General features: G+C 40.4%; 1 protein-coding gene across 1 annotated transcript in view; it reads left to right on the plus strand.

Annotated features, from left to right (window-relative positions):
• Window positions 1-459: 459 nt before the first annotated feature.
• Window positions 460-22029, plus strand: part of sema6bb (sema domain, transmembrane domain (TM), and cytoplasmic domain, (semaphorin) 6Bb) — a 484419-nt gene continuing 462849 nt past the window's right edge. Inside the window, exon 1 of the mRNA XM_061977961.1 lies at window positions 460-955. The gene's annotated coding sequence lies outside the window, so the exon portion shown is untranslated. The remainder of the gene's footprint in view (window positions 956-22029) is intronic.

The raw sequence follows: 22029 nt of genomic DNA on the forward strand, positions 1-22029 counted from the left end.
ATATATATATATATATATATATATGTATATGTGTCCCCGCAATTTCCCCCTCTGTCTTCCTTTTCTCTCTCTCTTTCTATGCCCTCCTGCTCCGGCCCGGCTGCACCAAATGATAATAAAAAAACATTTAATAAAGTCAAATACAAATAAGGCAACAAGAGAAGTATCCTACACTTCTTTTTGGTAAAGTAAATCTGTACAGCCGATATGGGCATCTACATTAACTATATGATTTGCCTAAGTAGTAGACAAGACCAAAATAAATAAATAAATAAATAAAAAGTAAAGAAAGAAGGGAACGAAAAATATCAATTTTATCACGCGAGCACCGACCCAAATCTTAACGCCTCCTTGGTATCGATACAATCGGTATTATGTGTCGGCCAGCTATCTCGCCCAGGTTCCTCCCACCTCCTCCGCCTAACGAGCTCAGCTGGCTGCTCCTGCCGCTGGAGCTCATTTGAATGCGCGGACGAGGCGGCGTGTTCCTCCCCTCTTGGATGGACGGAAGACTCCCACCAGCGCGGGAAGGACCGGGAACAATCCTCACAGTCACTCCACAACCAAGCGGATAACAGCTGCTACTTCTCACCGAACCTCCTTCCCCTCCATCTTCCCCGACACTTCGGCGGGGTGTCCGCCGACGGCCATGTGTCGCTACGTGACATGAGACGCTGCTTTGCGGCGTGTTGAACACCGGGGTGGGGGGTGAGGACTGTGGGACAGACAGACAGACAGACAGGTGGTGTGTGAACAGGGACTAAGGACGTAAAGGCGGAGGAGGAGGAGGGTCCGGACTCGGACACACAAGCCCCAGTTGTCTCGGGGGGGGATGCGGCGTGGACAGGTGCGACTTGGAGTTGGGATCCGAACTTCCTTGACTATATCACGGATTTCCCCCGCACGTCATGACAGAAATTCTCACCAGCTTCTTTTTGGCTCAACATCCATAAAGGTCAGTGAGATAAAGAGTTCGGCTTGGTTCTGTGCGGCATCTTTTGTTATTGTGGACTCCTCTTTAAGGCTGTGCTGTATTTCTTACTGCGTAGCTTGCAGCCCCCTCTAAACAAAGTCCTCTCCATGGACTCTAATTGTGTGGTGCATTATTTTATGTGTCCTGGTAACACAGTTCACTTTTTACTAATTAGGACACTTGGGATGTCACCTGCCCTTTCCCTCCCCCTTACCTCCTTATTTTATGCAATATGCACATTCAGTCTCTTCAATTATACATCTCTTACTTGCATAATTGTGGAAGGTGATTGGGTTTGACTTGACAGAATTGTTACCCCTTGTTGGGACTTCTCTTGTTGTCAGTGCCCACTGACCCCCTAGTGGATTGTTTGCATCCTGCACTGCTGCTACTTCAGCAACCCAAAACGTTGAAAGAGCCATATTGGACCAGAAATACATAAAAACAAATCTGTCTGGAGCCGCGAACAATGAAAAGCCCTATATGAGTGTTATAATGAAGGCAACACATGGTGTAAGTGTCTATATTAGATCATTCATTTTTCATTCATTTATTTATTTCAGGCAATGACATTAAAAAGTACAAAGTTGACAACACATAATATAAATTAATATAGTGCAAAAGGTACTGTATAGTATGTAATGCAAAATGACTATGTGTCGCACTTTTTTCACCAAGTACCACCTCGGAAAACACTTGGCTCTCCAAGTACCATCATTAAAATACAGTAGCGTAGTAGGCCTAGATATTCATTAACAACAAGGCAGCGGTTTTATTTAGCAAATATATTTAAAACTTTTGGCCGCACAGTTTGAACAGTAACACTGTGTATGAATATAGGAAAATAAAACACTGTACTTTAATCAAGTGTACCACTAGATCAGGGATCGGCAGCCCAAAACGTTGAAAGAGCCATATTGGACCAAAAATACAAAAAACAAATCTGTCTGGAGCCGCGAAAAATGAAAAGCTGTATATATGTCTTATAATGAAGGAAACACATGATGTAAGTGTCTATATTAGCTGTAATAGCCTACTATCAAAATGACTTTAAAAGTCTTATATAAGTGTTATAATGAAGGCAACACATGACGTAAGTGTGTATATTAGCTATAATAGCCTACTATCAAAATGACTATGTGTCGCAGTGGTCTCAAACGTTTTTTCACCAAGTACCACCTCGGAAAACACTTGGCTCTCCAAGTACCATCATGATGACCGACATTAAAATACAGTAGCGTAGTAGGCCTAGATATTCATTAACAATGTCATTAACAAGTATATTTTAAACTTTTGACCACACAGTTTGTACAGTAACACTGTGTGTGAATATAGCAAAATAAAACACTGTACTTTAACCAAGTGTACCACTAGATCAGGGGTCGGCAGCCCAAAACGTTGAAAGAGCCATATTGGACCAAAAATACAAAAAACAAATCTGTCTGGAGCCGCGAAAAATGAAAAGCTGTATATATGTGTTATAATGAAGGAAACACATGATGTAAGTGTCTATATTAGCTGTAATAGCCTACTATCAAAATGACTTTAAAAGTCTTATATAAGTGTTATAATGAAGGCAACACATGACGTAAGTGTCTATATTAGCTATAATAGCCTACTATCAAAATGACTATGTGTCCCAGTGGGTCTCAAACTTTTTTCACCAAGTACCACCTCGGAAAACACTTGGCTCTCCAAGTACCATCACGATGACCGACATTAAAATACAGTAGCGTAGTAGGCCTAGATATTCATTAACAACAAGGCAGCGGTTTTATTTAACAAGTATATTTAAAACTTTTGGCCGCACAGTTTGAACAGTAACACTGTGTATGAATATAGGAAAATAAAACACTGTACTTTAACCAAGTGTACCACTAGATCAGGGGTCGGCAGCCCAAAACGTTGAAAGAGCCATATTGGACCAAAAATACAAAAAACAAATCTGTCTGGAGCCGCGAAAAATGAAAAGCTGTACATATGTCTTATAATGAAGGAAACACATGATGTAAGTGTCTATATTAGCTGTAATAGCCTACTATCAAAATTACTTTAAAAGTCTTGTATAAGTGTTATAATGAAGGCAACACATGACGTAAGTGTCTACATTAGCTATAATAGCCTACTATCAAAATGACTATGTGTCGCAGTGGGTCTCAAACTTTTTTCACCAAGTACCACCTCGGAAAACACTTGGCTCTCCAAGTACCATCATGATGACCGACATTAAAATACAGTAGCGTAGTAGGCCTAGATATTCATTAACAATGTCATTAACAAGTATATTTTAAACTTTTGACCACACAGTTTGTACAGTAACACTGTGTGTGAATATAGGAAAATAAAACACTGTACTTTAACCAAGTGTACCACTAGATCAGGGGTCGGCAGCCCAAAACGTTGAAAGAGCCATATTGGACCAAAAATACAAAAAACTAATCTGTCTGGAGCCGCGAAAAATGAAAAGCTGTATATAAGTGTTATAATGAAGGCAACACATGATGTAAGTGTCTCCATTAGCTATATTAGCCTACTATCAAAATGACTTTTAAAGTATTATATGATGGAAGTCTTTTGTATGTTTTTATAACTGCCCCAGATCATTTTTATTGTATTTTAGCGGTTTAATGGCACTTTAACTCATTTACGCTCATCAAAGCTCTGCTAATTATGCTCATGTTTTTTTGGCCCCATCTGGTGGTTGAGGGGTGGGTGCAATTACACCTAAACAATATGGATGGATGGAATAGTTTCTTTTTTTTTCTTCCAGTCGTCAAGAACAAGATTAGTTCGGTTATCATGGAAAAAGCATATTGATATACCAGGATTAAAGTTAAACTAGCAGTCATATTGGGAATCAATGGGGCCCAAAGAGGTCTTAAAGTACCAGTAGAGTGGAAAAACAAATCGATTTTATATGCTTAATTGTGTTTCATTGTATCCATTAAACTATATCCAATTGTATTTACAATCCGCAAAGTATGTGAAAATACCGTCGAAACATCGCAAAATGCCACAAATCCAGTCAGCCATTTTGAATATTCCGCTCCGAACGTCTTCGGTAATTTCCGTAGAGTGACACTACTAATACTTACGCACTCTGACCATAGTATCAGATCAGTCATACTGGAAATACGCAAACATTAGAGAGAGATGTGCTGTCTATTATTCACAATCCTTATATAAGACATTTTAACACATGTTTTTTTTTATGCATTCTAAGTTGTAAATTAATAAATACATCAACAGTGTACTATTTTGATTATATCTATATCTTACTGAGAATAATTATCTTATCAGACAGAAAATAAGCAAATATCACCCTTATTTGAGATATTTAATCTTACTTAGATTTCAGTTTTTGCAGTGTACAAAGTAAACAAAAACAGAATGCTGGACGACAGCAAAGACTTACAGCGTTGTGGAGCAAACGGCGTCCACAAAGTACATCCGTACATGACATGACAATCAACACCAAAAATAGGAGCGCAAGACAAGAACTAAAACACTACACACAGGAAAACACAGAAAAACTCAAAATATGTCACGGCGGGATGACAGTACACCTACTTTGAGACAAGAGCTATAGTGATGCATGGTTGGTTATGGTTTGAATTCATATCCAACAATTGCAACTTTTTACTGTCAACTGAGTTTCGTTTTTTAACGATTTCTGCTGGTGGTGTGCTTCCGGGTTTTTTCAACGCAAAAAATGTGCCTCGACTCAAAAAAGGTTGAAAAACACCTCAACTTTTTTTGATTTGTGTTACTTTACTTGCAAACTGTGTAAGTCTTTCCATGTCATACATCAGATATATATGATAATAGCTTCAATATAGAGAGGCAACTTGTTTTTCCCACTCTACTGGTACTTTAAGAAAAAAGTGTGTTCATAGTTTCTAATGGTGGCTGCATAAACATTGCACATGAGAGCGGTGGTGTTTGGGTGAATGAACTAAAAATATCAATGCAACAGTAGCATAGGCTGCTAGATGAGACCAAACCAATCAAAGCAGGCTGTTCAGTATTGTTGCCACTGATTGGTTCAGCCTCAAGCAGCATTACTATGTTGGATTACGTATGTGGGCTTTGTACCGAGGATGTCGTTGTGGCTTGTGCAGCCCTTTGAGACACTTGTGATTTAGGGCTATATAAATAAAGATTGATTGATTGATTGATTGATTAAAAGAGTATAAAGGTCGCCAAAGGGTGATACTTCATGTCTAGGCGGCTCTCATAATGTTCACAAATGTATTTAGAAGGTAGTAAACAGTTTTTATGCTCCAGAAATGAAAATATTTGATTTATTATTAACGATTCCTACATTGCGGAAATCGGACACGTTTCCAGTGAGGGTTGGACTCTGCCAAGGCTGCCCTTTGTCACCGATTCTGTTCATAACTTTTATGGACAGAATTTCTAGGCGCAGTCAAGGCGTTGAGGGGATCCGGTTTTGTGGCTGCAGGATTAGGTCTCTGCGTTTTGCAGATGATGTGGTCCTGATGGCTTCATCTGGCCAGGATCTTCAGCTCTTACTGGATCGGTTCGCAGCTGAGTGTGAAGCGACTGGGATGAGAATCAGCACCTCCAAGTCCGAGTCCATGGTTCTCGCCCGGAAAAGGGTGGAGTGCCATCTCCGGGTTGGGGAGGAGACCCTGCCCCAAGTGGAGGAGTTCAAGTACCTCGGAGTCTTGTTCACGAGTGAGGGAAGAGTGCATCGTGAGATCGACAGGCGGATCGGTGCGGCGTCTTCAGTAATGCGGACGCTGGGGTTATTGCGGCTGCTGTTTCTGCTGCCATTTGTTTGTGGTGTGGGCGCCCGTGGCTGCTGGGTCTGGTGCAAGGGTGTGGCTGATGTTGTAACTGGGATGGCTGTCGGGGCTGACGAACTGTGTATATGTATGTATATGTGTGTGTATGTATGTATGTATATATATGTGTATGTGTACATATGTATATGTATATATGTGTATGTGTGGGTATGTATACATGTATGTGTGTATGTGTATGTATATATGTATGTATGTATGTATGTATGTATATTTCTGGGGGTACGCTCTGGGCCTGCCTGTCAGACGGGGGTCGACGCCTCAGGCTACTGCATCCGAACTGTGTGTCTGGAGCTCCTGGGTCCCGCTGTCCATCCCTTCCGGGTGCCCGTCTTGGTTGGGGCCTGTTGGGCCTAGTCCCTGCGTCTATTGTGGTAGCTTGGTGCTGCAAGGTATTCCGAGGTGCTGCGAGTCGCCCAGTTGCTGGGGTAGTGACCTTGTTTGTCAGCATGTCTGTGATCTTCTTTTAATTCTTTTTTTAAATTTATTTATTTATTTATTTTTTATATATTTTATTAATATTATTTTTTAATTTTTCCCCTCCCTCGGGGGGGGCTCGGCGGGGCGGTGGCTGGTTGTTCCATCTCCATCGTTGGGGTCCCTGCGGGTGGGGTGGGTGGTTCCCGTGGCCCTGTGCCTGGGTGGTCCTGCGGCGGCCGATTTGGGTGGGGTGGCCAGGGGCTGGCCTCGCCGCGCTCTCCGGGGTTGGGGGGTGGGCTCGTGGGGGCCCGGTTGCCGGTGGGGCGGGGGCGGTCTTCCCGTCCGGTTGCGGGGAGTCTCTGGGTCCCTCGGGCGGGGCGTCTCGCCTTTCTGCCCGTGTGGGGTGTGGTCTCTCGCTGGCTTGGGGTCTGGCTGTCCCCTGCTTTTCTCGTGCCCTGTCCTCTGCCGGGTGCGTCTGTCTGCGGCCTGCTGCTGGCCCTTGTGGGCGGTACGGTGGGCCGGGCTCTGGAGTTCCTGTCGCTGGCCGGCTTGGCTGCGTGGGGGCGGTGGTCCCTGGTTCCCTGGGCACCACGCCTCCTGTTTGTGGGTTGGGCTCTCGGGGGTGATGGGGCCGTGCTCTGGCTCCCACGCACTCTGGGAGTCGAATGTATTGTACATGCAAATTCACATATGCTCACATACGTACATAGGTACCTACGCTCCCACATACATACACAAATACAGTACATATTTACCTACCTAATGTTCGTACATCCACACGCACATTCAATATACAAACATACAGATACACATACTGTACATATACATTCACTGTACAAACACATATACACATTCTGTACATATACATTCATTGTACAAACACATATACACATTCTGTACATATACAAGTACATATGCATACTTACACTCATGCACATAATCACGTTTCATCAAACATATATTAACGTTGTTGCCCTAGGGTAAACTGGGTGTAACACATGGCACACTGACAAAGCTTAACCTATTGTGACTATAACAATCTACAAGGTTAATGTAGGTTGCTTCTCTTTCTCCCCCTCCATTTTTCTGCATTCTTTCGTATCTCAAGTTATCATTACGTATATGTATTGTTGCATTTAAACAACTGTATTGTTGATAATAAAGGTAAATTATTGGTATTGTTCATTATCAATAGCGCTATTTCTATTGGTATTTGTATTGATCCATTTGTAGTGTAATAATGCTCATTGTCATTTCTGTATTATTTTTTATTTTTCGCTAACTGCTTATTTGCTATTACTTTTACCATCATATTTGTACATGTCATATTTGCTGATGTTGCTCTATTGTTGTTGTTGTTGTTGTTTGCTGTTGTTGTTTTTGTCTCTCTGTCCAATCCCCCTCTTGTCCCCACAATTTCCCCCTCTGTCTTCTTTTTTTTTCTCTTTCTATCCCCTCCTGCTCCGGCCCGGCTGCACTAAATGATAATATAAATACATTTAATAAAGTCAAATACAAATAAGGCAACAAGAGAAGTATCCTACACTTCTCTTTTGTAAAGTAAATCTGAACAGCCGACATGGGCATCTACATCAACTATATGATTTGCCTGAGAAGCTGGACAGGACAAAAAAAAAAAAAAAAAAAAAAAGTAATGCGGACGCTGTATCGATCCGTTGTGGTGAAGAAGGAGCTGAGCCGGAAGGCAAAGCTCTCAATTTACCGGTCCATCTACATTCCCATCCTCTCCTATGGTCATGAGCTTTGGGTTATGACCGAAAGGACAAGATCACGGGTACAAGCGGCCGAAATTAGTTTCCTCCGCCGGGTGGCGGGGCTCTCCCTTAGAGATAGGGTGAGAAGCTCTGCCATCCGGGGGGAGCTCAAAGTAAAGCCGCTGCTCCTCCATATCGAGAGGAGCCAGATGAGGTGGTTCGGGCATCTGGTCAGGATGCCACCCGAACGCCTCTCTAGGGAGGTGTTTAGGGCACGTCCGACCGGTAGGAGGCCACGGGGAAGACTCAGGACACGTTGGGAAGACTGTCTCCCAGCTGGCCTGGGAACGCATCGGGATCCCCCGGGAAGAGCTGGACGAAGTGGCTGGGGAGAGGAAAGTCTGGGCTTCCCTGCTTAGGCTGCTGTCCCCGCGACCCGACCTCGGATAAGCGGAAGAAGATGGATGGATGGATGGACTTTGCGGAAATTACCTATATTGCTGTCATTTCCGGAGCCAATAAATGAGGGATTACTGTAACCTATAAATTAAAGCAGTATGTCGCAGACCTTTTGCATCACTTTAATAGTATTTTTTATAATAACTTATCACGTGCCTTTATGGTTTGGCTTCAAACATGTTTGTGTCGTTAGGCACCTTAGCTTTGATAACGCGCAGGCATAATGCGTTCATCTATGCATTAAAGCCGTGATTGTCAAACTAAAGAATATTCCGCTTTGCTAGTACAGTACCAGCACTTTGACTACCTCCTGCTCGCCATATTCTAATTAAAAGTACTTGCAGGTAATTGTGGAAAAGTTGACTTTCAATTTCAGCTAAGTTGTATGAGCATAGTTTTAGTTAACTAAGGTTGTGTCATGTTTAAATAGTGTATCAATGATGCGTGCAAGGATTGTAAGTCGTAATGCGTTGTATAATTAACAGTTAGTTACACCCCCTGAAACCACAAAAACAAACATATTGTCCTCTCTAAACTGAGCTCTATTGCAGAATTTATCCATGTGAACCTAATATTGTGGCCTGTGCATGTATATTGCACATTTACATGACTTCAATCAGCTTTTTCTGTGATTATAAACTAGCTCGTCCTCCTCCTCCTGCATACATTTCTTCATTGGACGTTTTTTTTTTCCCCCTGTGATTGTTGTGCCTCTCTGTTTTAAATTCAAATGGCTTTTCAGCCAATGCCTTTTTGTTTGTGCATCCCCGAGGTTTGTGGACTGGAAAAAAGAGGAGTCCCCAAAGGGTCGGTCATTGCTTGAGTGTGAGAGAATGACGCCATCTAAACCCAGCATTCTGTTGCTCGGACTGTGTCAATCAGCCTTGAACAAGAGGCTTTTCCTCCCCACCCTTCTCCCTCTCCCTCTCCCTCTCTCTGTGTCTCTCTCTCTCTCACACACACACACACACACACACACACACGCACGCACACACACACACGCTCTCTCTCAATGCATGCATAGATGGGGCTTATTTTCAGTGGGTGGCACTGCACTATTTTCTCAGCAGTAATTACAAGCGACGTGCTATCAGAGGGGATGAATTAATAGATGACCGAGGCAAATACCTGGCGGGTAGCATCTCTTTTTTTTTTTTTTTTTTTTAAATGTTTTATTTTTTTTTAATGAATTTATTAACCAATCAACAAAACAATACACAACAACACCACAACAATGCAATCCAATTCCAAAACCAAACCAGTCCCAGCAACATTAAGAACAACAATAAACAGAGCAATTGAGAGCAATTCTAATTGTTTTATTTATTTTTTATTAATGTTTTTAATGATGATATCAATTAGGGTTTTTTTAATCACTGCTATCTTGAAATTGTTACTAATATTGATGCTGTTGTTAATGTTAATTTTTGTTTCACTACATTTGGATTTGTGTGCGGGTAGCATCTCTGATCTACCTCACTGTGGCTGAGTTTTAATTTGTTTAAAACGTAGTCCATCAAGAGGAAATTCTGATATGTTTTTTTTTTACCCTTTACAACACTTGGTTTTTGGTGTATATATATATATATGTCCCTGAAGTGTTGATTCATCATCAAATTGTAGCTGAAGGTGGTCTGTCATGCAAAATTGGCATTTTTTAAAACAACGTCATTAAGTGTGATATGTGTCCCTCGACACTGTTTAAAAGCATCAACCGTGAGAAAAATCTAACATATTCACTTGTTTGCTTCTTTTTTGAAAGAAGAGGTACTCAAAATGCTTGCTTTTTATGGTGTCATAAAGGAGAGACCTCCTTCCTCGTGGACATACATCTTACCCGCCCCTAGCTAAATGAGGCTGCCCTTTGTTTACGCCCAGAGCATAGCCCAGAGCATAGTAAAAATATAAATAAAAGGCTTCGCTTCACGTCCTTAATCCTTGTACAACCTTAATATTGACTATACACACTTATCCTTAGGATCCACAAGACATTCACTCATTAAAGTGTCATAAATAAGCAATACATTTATGATTTTTGTTACTTTCAACGCTTGACATCTTTTAAGAACTGTATTAGTTACATTTTTGTTTTTTTTGTTTGCCTTTTTGTCAGAAATATACATTTTTAAAATAATTTGTAGAGTGCAATATTTGAGGTTGGGTAATTACAGCCTTGCTTAGGTCAATAATTCATGACATTGGTTTTGATATAGTAGACAAACAGAAATTATAATTTTAACATTGCCTACTGAGCTAAAGTTAGAGAAAGCATGGAGGACTTGGTTGAGTTTGCATTCACGCAAGTTTTTTATATATACATATACATATGTATGTATATATATGTATATCAGCATCTTGAGATGCCACACCTGTGAGGTGGAAATAATTATCTTGGCACATATGTGTGTATATACACATGTATGTATGTGTGTGTGTGTGTGTATTTATATACTGTATGTATGTATGTGTATACTGTATGTATGTATGTGTATATGTATGTGTGTGTGTGTGTGTATATATATATATATATATATATATATATATATATATATATTGAAATTGAAACTGAAATTGTTTAAAAAAAAAACCTCAATCTATATCTGTCTCTCTCTGTCATGTTGTATCTAACTGCCCAAGATCATTTTCATTGCGACCACAAGAGAGACACGCAATAGAAAATGGATGGATGTTTAATTTAAGTTTAACTCATTTACGCTCATCAAAGCTCTGAGAAGTATACCCATAGATTGTTGGTGCAATCCGGTGGTTAAAGGGAGCAAATTGAACTATCTTGATTTTAATCGGCAAGAATAAGATTCATTTGTTTGTCATGGAAAAAGCATAGTAATATACCAGGACTACAGTCTGCTGAAAATAACAGTTACAATGGGAGTCAAAGGGGCCGAAAGAGGTCTCAAGAGGAATCGTGTATACTTTGTTTATATCCTCTTCTCACAACATTGCAATCAAAAACCCAATGTAATTTTGGAAAAAAACAAAACATTTTTGACTACTAACTTTCAGACCAAACAATCATCACATCCGGAACATACGTAATGCCCGTTTTGGGCCCTAGAGGTGCACAAAGCAGTCAGTCATCTACGGACATGGGAGCTGTAAGTTTGGTCATTTTATTTTTCTTCAGCAAATAGGCAACTGAGCATGATGTAGCTATTACACCGTGAGTGTAATATTAGCACTGTAGCTAACATAGATAGCGGGATGTGGGATCTGAGCCGAGGATGTCATTGTGGCTTGTGCAGCCCTTTGAGACACTTGTGATTAAGGGCTATATAAATAAACTTTGATTGATTGATAGCTATGCTAGTGTTGCTAAATGGTAAGTGGGTTATTGTCACGACTGGGACTGTGGCGTGGTTTGTTCTCCCGAGGTGCAAAAGATTTGGACCATACGTGGCGTGAAGGGGAGTACATGATTTATTTAAACACTATAACTACAAAAAAAAGAGGCAAACAAAAGGCGCGCACAAGGGCGGAAGTACAAAACTTGACTATAAATACAAAACTTGCACATAGGCAGAAACTGTGAACAATTAAACAAAAACACTAACTGTGGCATTAATAAACAAAAAACTTACTTGGCATGGACTATGAAGTGCGCAGAGGTAAGAGTGTGACAGGGGTATGAAGAGCATAAATGCGGGATGTCGCCAGACAGACAAACTGAAAACAATGAACTTAAATACTACAGACATGATTAACGAAAACAGGTGCGTGACTCAAAACGTGAAACAGGTGCGTGACGTGACAGGTGAAAACTAATGGGTTGCTATGGTGACAAACAAGAGTGCACAATGAGTCCAAACGTGAAACAGGTGAAACTAATGGGTAACCATGGAAACAAGACAAGGGAGTGAAAAGCCAGAAACTAAAGAGTCCAATAACTAAACAAAACAAAACATGACTAATACAAAACATGGTCACACAGACATGACAGTTATACTTGTATAGCGCTTTTCTACCTTCAAGGTACTCAAAGCGCTTTGACACTTTCCACATTTACATTGCTAATGTTTACGTTCTTCCTGTCCCACTTATGTCAGTATTGTATGTGATCTATTGCTTCTATTACATTAGACATGTACAGAGTTACAGCATACAATATATGTAAAAAAACTTCTGTTGTGGCGTGAATAAACCATCTACAGACACACTAAACTGCGTGTTACCACTAGGGCTTACCTTAACTGTCTAAATTCCAGCATCAAGGCTAGATTTTGGACAGCACCCTTCCAATACACTATTGTGGGACCTTTGACACTTATTTCAAATTCTTATAAAATATAAAATGAGACTTTTTAAAGAGTTATTTTCTTTTCTTAGGGACTGATGGGAAAGGGTGGGGGATTATTATTTTTTCACACGATGAGTATAAATAATCAGTCAGTAGGATGCTGGGTTTCTGCCAAAAGAAATGACTCAGAGGTGGGCAAGATTGCGCACAGGACCACCATTAAAGGCACAGTGAGTGTACTGGATGTTGGAACTGATACGCGCAAATTGGGAGACAGCAGGATGCTATACGCGCACTTTTCCACTGCTGATGCCAGTTTTTTGGGGCATTGTCCTTGTGCTTCTTTTTCTTCTTCTTAACAAACGCTTAGTGGAGCTTTGCTAATCCGGGTCTAGCAGTGCCCATGTTTTATTGCCGAGTTAGTGACAGTCCTCATTGCTTCTATTCTCTTTATTGTCAAGTGTGCATGGTTCAATTGAATGGACAATACTCTAGCTGTGTGTGTACATCAAACACTCTGCAAGGTTGAAGAAAATCTGTTACAGGACCTTTAACTTGTTTGGTTTTTGAATTTTTTTTGTAGGCAGAAAACACTTCATAAGTAACAAAACATAGGAGGACCGGAGCATATTTATCTGAAAACATGGTTGTTTTGGTCTGTTATTTACTCTACAACTGTATTTTTGTGAGTCAACACGCAAACGTAATTAATTGGAAGCATCAAGAGCTCATGAACACATAAAAGGTGATTGTAGCTTTTGGTTACTCTGTACAGTAGGTGGCGGTATGCATTGTTAAGCCCCTTCTTAACACACTTCATACATACCTGGTCTGCCAAAGCATACGAACACAGAGCACGAGGGATCGGTGTTGTCAACTTAGCGATTTTAAATATTATTTAGGTATTCAAACCCCTCTAGATCAGTGGTTCTTAACCTTGTTGGAGGTACCGAACCCCACCAGTTTCATATGCGCATTCACCGAACCCTTCTTTAGTGAAAAATATATATATATATTTTTTTTCAAATTCAAGACAAAGTTATGTTGTTGGTAACACTTTAATATGGGGAACATATTCTAAGTAACAAAGACTTAATTTAGAGTTATTTGGTTAGGGTTAGGGTTAGGGCCAGGGTTAGAGGGTTAGGGTTATAATAATGCCATGTCGAATAAGTTAAAGTTAAACTACCAAAGATTGTCACACACACACACACACACACACACACACACTAGGTGTGGCGAAATTATTCTCTGCATTTGACCCATCACCCTTGATCACCCCCTGGGAGGTGAGGGGAGCAGTGAGCAGCAGCAGTGGCCGTGCCCAAGAATCATTTTTGGTGATTTAACCCCCAATTCAAGGTTCAAGGGTTTTATTCGTCACATGCAGAATACACCACAGTGAAATGCTTTTTTCCATGCTCTTCAGATATTGCGTACAGTGGGATCCAAACACTTGATGCTGAGTGTCAAGCAGGGAGGTAATGGGTCCCATTTTTATAGTCTTTGGTATGACTCGGCCGGGGTTTGAACTCACAACCTACTGATCTCAGGGCGGACACTCTAACCCAGTGTTTTTCAACCACTGTGCCGCGGCACACAAGTGTGCCATGAGATACAGTCTGGTGTGCCGTGGGAAATTATATAATTTCACCTATTTGGGTTAAAAATATTTTTTGCAAACCAGTAATTATAGTCTGCAAATGATGTGTTGTTGTTGAGTGTCGGTGCTGTCTAGAGCTCGGCAGAGTAATTGTGTAATACTCTTCCATATCAGTAGGTGGTAGCAGGTAGCTAATTGCTTTGTAGATGTCGGAAACAGCGGGAGGCAGCATACAGGTAAAAAGGTGTCCAATGCTTAAACTTAAAATAAACACAAGGTGAGTGCCCCTACGAAAAGGCATTGAAGCTTAGGGAAGGCTATGCAGAACGAAACTAAAACTGAAATGGCTACAAAGTAAACAAAAACATAATGCTGGACGACAGCAAAGACTTACTATGGAGCAAAGACGGCGTCCACAAAGTACATCCAAACATGACATGACAATCAACAATGTCCCCACAAAGGATAAAAACAACTAAAATCTTATTGATTGCCAAAACAAAGTAGATGCGGGAAACATCGCTCAAAGGAAGACATGAAACTGCTAGAGGAAAATACCAAAAAAGAGAAAAAGCCATTAAAATAGGAGCGCAAAACAAGAACTAAAACACTACGCACAGGAAAACAGCAAAAAACTCCAAATAAGTCAGGGTGTGATGTGACAGGTGGTGACAGTACACCTACTTTGAGACAAGATGCATATATCGATGCATGCTTGGTTATGGTTTAAAGTCATACCCAACAATTGTGACAACGACTTTTTACTGTCAACTGAGTTTAGTTTTTTAATGATGTCTGCTGGTGGTGTGACTCCGCATTTTTTCAACGCAAAAAATGTGCCTTGGCTCAAAAAAGGTTGAAAAACACTGCTCTAACCACTAGGCCACTTAGTAGGTGGGGTATTATTAGGGCTGCAACAACTAATCGATTAAAATCGATTATAAAAATAGTTGGCGATTAATTTAGTCATCGATTCGTTGGATCTATGCTATGCGCATGCGCAGAGGCTTATTTTTTTATTTTCTTTAATTTTTTTTAATAAACCTTTATTTATAAACTGCAACATTCACAAACAGCCGAGAAACAATAATCAAAATAAGTATGGTGTCAGTATGCTGTTTTTTTTCAATAAAATACTGGAAATGATAGAAATGTATTTTGTCTCTTTTACCCGATTATTAATCGATTAATCGAAGTAACAATTGACAGATTAATCGATTATCAAATTAATCGTTAGTTGCAGCCCTTATTATTATTATTATTAATGCCACTGAATAAGGCATTAATAAGTACTTAATAATGACTAGTTAAGAGCCAATATGTTACTAATTTGCATGTTAATAAGCAACTAATTAATGGTGAAATGTTCCCCATACTAAAGTGTTACCATGTTTTTTTGCATGAACATCACCTTATTCAAAGAACAAAACCAACACAGTGCATAAACTCACAACAAATTACACACCTGCAAATCAGTCTGACTTCTGCTGTTGCCGTATCCGTAACACGCCGATAGGGAGAAGTTTTTATTTACACGATGAGTCGGGTCTGTTTTGACTTCCGCCGAACCCCTGAGGCCGACTCACCGAACCCCTAGGGTTCGATCGAACCCAGGTTAAGAACCACTGATTTAGATTGTCTTTTTTAATTAATTTAGCAACTCTTTCTGCTCTTATCGGGCAATTTTGCAGACTATCATGAAAACACTCTTCTCAACAAGCCCCCCTCTCGGTCTTGGTTGAGACATTGAAAAAAGCCCAAAATAAAGCAAAAGAAGAAAGTTCATCCGTGTTCCTAAACTTACTTGTTTTGCTTGTCATGATTTTTGCAAATTTTTTGTCTCTTCCTGCGCTCTGTCCGTAAAAAAAAAAATTCTGCACATGCGCCACGGCCAATTAGGCAAATGAGAGGATGGCCTCATGTACCAAAATTCATCCTGGAATCTGGTGGGAGTTTCACTGCGGTCGCTCCTGTCTGTCCAAGTGAGAGACATGTGTGTCCTGTTTTATATGGAGGTCCAAATGGGACAAAATTAGATAAATAAATACGTCTTTAAATATATACTTACCGTATTTTTCGGACTATAAGTCGCAGTTTTTTTCATAGTTTGGCCGGGCTCCAGTGCGACTTATGTTTTTTTCCTTTTTTTAGTATGCATTTTCGGCAGGTGCGACTTACACTCCGGTGCGACTTATACTCCGAAAAATACGGTAAATGTGTCATTAATTAAACATGATTGGAATTACATACATAAATGAGTTAAGCGTGTCATTTATTCATTTAATGTAAAATTATGTTTAATGATTTAATTGTTGATTACTATTTTCATGATTTAATTAAATATTTAATGATTTAATTATTTGAAGACCTGCCCCTGGGGATAGGTTGATTGACACCACTGAATTGGCCCTAGTGTGTGAATGTGAGTGTGAATGTTGTCTGTCTATCTGTGTTGGCTCTGCTCTTGTTCAGGGTGTACACCGCCTAACGCCCGAATGCAGCTGGGATAGGCTCCAGCACCCCCCCGCGACCCCAAGAGGGACAAGCGGTAGGAAATGGATGGACGGATGACACATTTTAACAAATGATTTACTTATTTAATTTTGTCCCATTTGGCCCTTGTCAGCACTTCATGGATGTACTTAATCCGTCAAACTCAGCTGTCAAAGTCAAATGAGCGGATCCTAACACCTGATTGGTCACCTGCCACTTCCACTTGCAATGATTGGACTAGGTTCGTGTTAGCCCCGCCCACTGACTTTGACAGGGGAGTTTGACGGATATAAGGAATTCATGAAACACTGACGAGGGCCAAATCAATACTTACAGTTTTAAATATTTACTTTAACGTGTCATTCATTATTTAAATAATTAAATCATGAAATAATAATCAATAGTTTAAATCGTGACATGATTAATTACATCATGGTATAATGACGACAATAATTGATGACATTTAATTTTATCTTAAATAAATTAATGACACATTCATGTATTTACTTTCTAATTAAAATTCATAAAATAAATTATTTAAATATGTATTTATTTATTTGAATTTGCCCCTCCATAGTGTGGGGATCCAGTAATCATTTGAATGGACACCAACAGTGGCCCTTTAGACCAAATGTTCCAACCGATGTGCGTTAAAGACAGGTGTTCTGATGCAATGCGCCGGTTAGTTAAACAAAGATCCTTTACTAGACAACCCCCATGGCAGCGGCACGCTCGTACGCAGATTCATGTTCTCGTAACAGTTGTAAACAACTTCCCTTGAGTGCCTTCATTGATTGAATTCTGACCGCACCGGCTCGTTTTAGTCCACTTTGCAGCTCGTCGTCGGCTTCTCTAAGCATATTAGTGCTCACGCCATCATTAATACACGTTTCTTTTATCCGCACTCTATAAAGTCACACAGAGTTGTGGTTGTCTTTGCATTTTCTGCCTTGTAAAAAAAAATGTCTTTAAAAAATCCAGTACTTTTATCATGCATAACCCCCTGCATGCCTCACTGTCAGCATTTCCTGCAGTAGCACTAGGAGTTGACCAGCGGACAAAATGTATTGAGATGCTTCGCTTGATTTGTCGTTTTCTAGTTCATCCAAAAGGTGCTTGATGGGGTTTTTCAGACCTTTTTCAGATTTTGGGAACAAAATAGGGCATTTTCCTAACGGTTCCCATAAAGCTGAAAGCATAGAATTGTCTGCAATGTCTGACAATGGGGCTCTTTAGTGCCACCCGAGTGGCTCCCTGGAGCATTTTTAAAAAAGGATTGAAAATGGGAAAAGATGGAGGGGAAGTATTTTAGTTTTAGTATGTTTTTTTGTTTAAGGACAAACATAACGCAAACCTTCCTGATTGTTAGAAAGCCCAATGTTGAATATGTGTGTGTGTATGCTTCACTGATGAGAGTATTTAGTGAACATCGTTTTGTCCTACTAATTTCGGCTTTTCTTGAACTCACCATAGTGTGGACTGTGACGCAACAGTTTACATGTAAAATCTTCCACTCCTTTGTCTCATTTTGTCCACCAAAGGTTTTATACTGTGCGTGAATGCACAAATGTGCGCTTTGTTGATGTTAATGACTTGTCGGAGTGCCAATTAGGCATATTTGGTCAGTGCATGACTGCAAGTTAGTCAATGCTAACATGCTATTTAGGCTAGCTCAGGGGTCGGCAACCCGCGGCTCTAGATCCTCTTCAGCGCCGCCCTAGTGGCTCTCTGGAGCTTTTTAAAAAAAAAGTATGAAAAATGGAAAAAGATGAGGGGTAAAAAATATATTTTTTGTTTTAATATGGTTTCTATAGGAGGACAAACATGACACAAACCTCCCTAATTGTTATAAAGCACACTGTCAGCTTCACTGATTCGAGTATTTGGCGAGCGCCGTTTTGTCCTACTAATTTTGGCGGTCCTTGAACTCACCGTAGTTTGTTTACATGTATAACTTTCTCCGACTTTCTAGGACGTGTTTTATTCCACTTCTTTTTCTGTCTCATTTTGTCCACCAAACTTTTAAGGTTGTGTGTGAATGCACAAAGGTGAGTTTTGTTGATGTTATTGACTTGTGTGGAGTGCTAATCGGGCATATTTGGTCACTGCATGACTGCAAGCTAATCGATGCTAACATGCTATTTAGGCTAGCTATATGTACATATTGCATCATTATGCCTCATTTGTAGCTATATTTGAGTTCATTTAGTTTCCTTTAAGTCCTCTTAATTCAATTTATATCTCATGACACACTATCTGTATGTAATATGGCTTTTAATTTTTTTTGGCTCCAGACAGATTTGTTTTTGTATTTTTGGTCCAATATGGCTCTTTCAACATTTTGGGTTGCCGACCCCTGGGCTAGCTGTATGTAAATATTGCATCATTATGCGTCATTTGTAGGTATATTTGAGCTCATTTAATATCCTTTACTTTTATCCTCTTTGTATATAATTTAGTGTTGCATGTCTCATGACACATTATCTGAATTTAATATTGGTTGCATTTCTGATAGTTGTTTGTGTGCCATGTAGGGCTGCAACTAACGATTCATTTGATAATCGATCAATCTGTCGATTATTACTTCGATTAATCGATTAATAATCGGATAAAAGAGACAAACTACATTTCTATCCTTTCCAATATTTTATTGAAAAAAAAAAAAAACAGCATACTGGCACCATACTTATTTTGATTATTGTTTCTCAGCTGTTTGTACATGTTGCAGTTTATAAAAGGTTTATAAGCTCCCGCCATCAGTGTGTGAATGTGTGTGTGAATGGGTGAATGTGGAAATACTGTCAAAGCGCTTTGAGTACCTTAAAGGTAGAAAAGCGCTATACAAGTATAACCCATTTATCATTTATTATTTATTATTAAAAAAAAAATTAAAAAAATTGACTGATGAAAAGCTCTAACGAATCGATGACTAAATTAATCGCAAACTATTTTTATAATCGATTTAATCGATTAGTTGTTGCAGCCCTAGTGCCATGTTGTTCCAGACCACAGCAAACATTACCTAGCTTGCCAAAGATTGTAATAAATCTATCAAAATAAGACAGCCTGCCGTTTCCTTTAACTTGGACACACACATCTATACCTTTGGCCATTAAAAGCCAGTCATTTCCAGGAGTTATCTCACCTTCTGAGTAGGCATCAAAACTATGAATGAACAAATGTGGAGTTATGTACTTAACAAAAAAAGGTGAAATACCTGAAAACATGTTTTATGTTCTAGTTTCTTCAAAATAGCCACCCTTTGCTCTGATTACTGCTTTGCACACTCCTGGCATTCTCTCGATGAGCTTCAAGAGGTAGTTACCTGGAATGGTTTTCACTTCACAGGTGTGCTTGAAGCTCATTGAGAGAATGCCAAGAGTGTGCAAAGCAGTAATCTGAGCTATTTTGAGGAAACTAGAATATAAAAAATGTTTATAGTACATAACTCCACATGTGTTCATTCATAGTTTTGATGCCTTTAGTGACAATCTATAATGTAAATAGTCATGAAAATGAAGAAAACGCATTGAATGAGAAGGTGTGTCCAAACTTTTGGCCTGTACTGTATATGTAAAGTGAATGAAGTGCACTATAGCACTTCTTGATGTCGGAGAGACGTGGACAAATTAGCGGTAAAGCTACAGACACACAATAAGTGTTCTCAGTCTTGCCAAAAGCACTTTTAAAGGAAAGGAATCAAGAAATACCATTTTGGCCATTACACTATCGTAGGACCCCTGAGACCTATTTGAAACCTTTACAAAATCTATAACACGGGGCTTTTCAGATCCAAGAGGAGAATAAAGAGGTGTCTCCCACCCTCCCTATTGATTAATCTAAGGATTCTTACTTTTCCGTACGTAAGCTTGACAAGGCTGATAAGTGCTCGTGTTAAACCTAGCGTACTTTCCCCCCCCTTTTCTTCCTTTTTTTTTCTTGTTTCCCCCTCCTCCCTTCACCTTTCCACCTCCCTCTCACTCGCCCCCGGGCCTTAATGTCAAGGCCTCTCAGGCAGTGTGGTCCCTGTCTGCTTGCTGTCAGGGTGGGTGGGTTTGAGGGGGACACTTGCCCACTGGGACTCTGAATGGGACAAATTGACCGTAACAATGTTGCCACTTAGCATATGGAGCTGCCTGGAGTAGCGAGGGGCGGTGAAAAGGAGGGACTTGATGATTGAGGGGTAGGACAGCCGCATTGGAGGGGGGTGGAATGGAATGTGTGAAAATCAAATAAAAACTGCATTATTATCTGTGCAAAGGCAGGATGTTTTTTTCCGCCCCGCAGTCAATATTGCAGGCGTACCTAATGTTGTGGCCGGTGAGTGTACATGGCCGCGCTTCTCTCACACATGGTTTTGTTTGTTGTTATTTGCCCAAGGCTACACTGATGGCGTTGCCATAGCAGCAGGATAAACACTTTTGCCTGTGACCCGAGGAGCCCTTTCTCACACGCACAACACTTCATTCCCGAGGTCCAGATGCCTCACAGGGCGCTCCGTCAAAAGCTGGCAGTGTAATCGGCTCCAAGGTGTTGCACATACAGGGTCGAAGGTCATCCAGCCCTCCAGCCAATAAAATTGCAGTAAGAGCTAGTTGGTTTAAAGGGGTCATATTATGATTATTTTTTTTCTTTCTATTTTTAAAACACCTCCTCGTACTCTAAATAACACGTAAAGGTGGTACTTTTTGGCTGCCCTCGAAAGCAAGCCGTTTTGAGAGACAAAGTTGTTAGATGCAAATGAACCTTCGTTCCCACCCCGGCAACCACATTTGCTACACTAAGATAACTTGTTATGTATCCTACTTAACATTGCCATACACAGTAAGCACTAGAGATGTCCGATAATATCGGCTGATAAATGCTTTAAAATGTATTATCGGAAATTATTGGTATCTGTTTCAAGAAGTAAAATTAATGACTTTTTAAAACGCCGCTGTACGGAGCGGTACTTATCCGGTAAAACACGGATGTAGGACATACTTGCCAACCCTCCCGATTTTCCCGGGAGACTCCCGAATTTCAGTGCCCCTCCCAAAAATCTCCCGGGGCAACCATTCTAAAGTTAAAGTTAAACTTAAAGTACCAATGATTGTCACACACACTCTAGGTGTGGCGAAATTATTCTCTGCATTTGATCCATCACCCTTGATCACCCCCTGGGAGGTGAGGGGAGCAGTGAGCAGCAGCGGTGGCCGCGCCCGGGAATCGTTTTTGGTGATTTAACCCCCCAATTCCAACCCTTGATACTGAGTGCCAAGCAGGGAGGTAATGGGTCCCAT

This window comes from Nerophis lumbriciformis, linkage group LG18 (genome assembly GCF_033978685.3).
Source record: "Nerophis lumbriciformis linkage group LG18, RoL_Nlum_v2.1, whole genome shotgun sequence".
NCBI lineage: Eukaryota > Metazoa > Chordata > Actinopteri > Syngnathiformes > Syngnathidae > Nerophis > Nerophis lumbriciformis.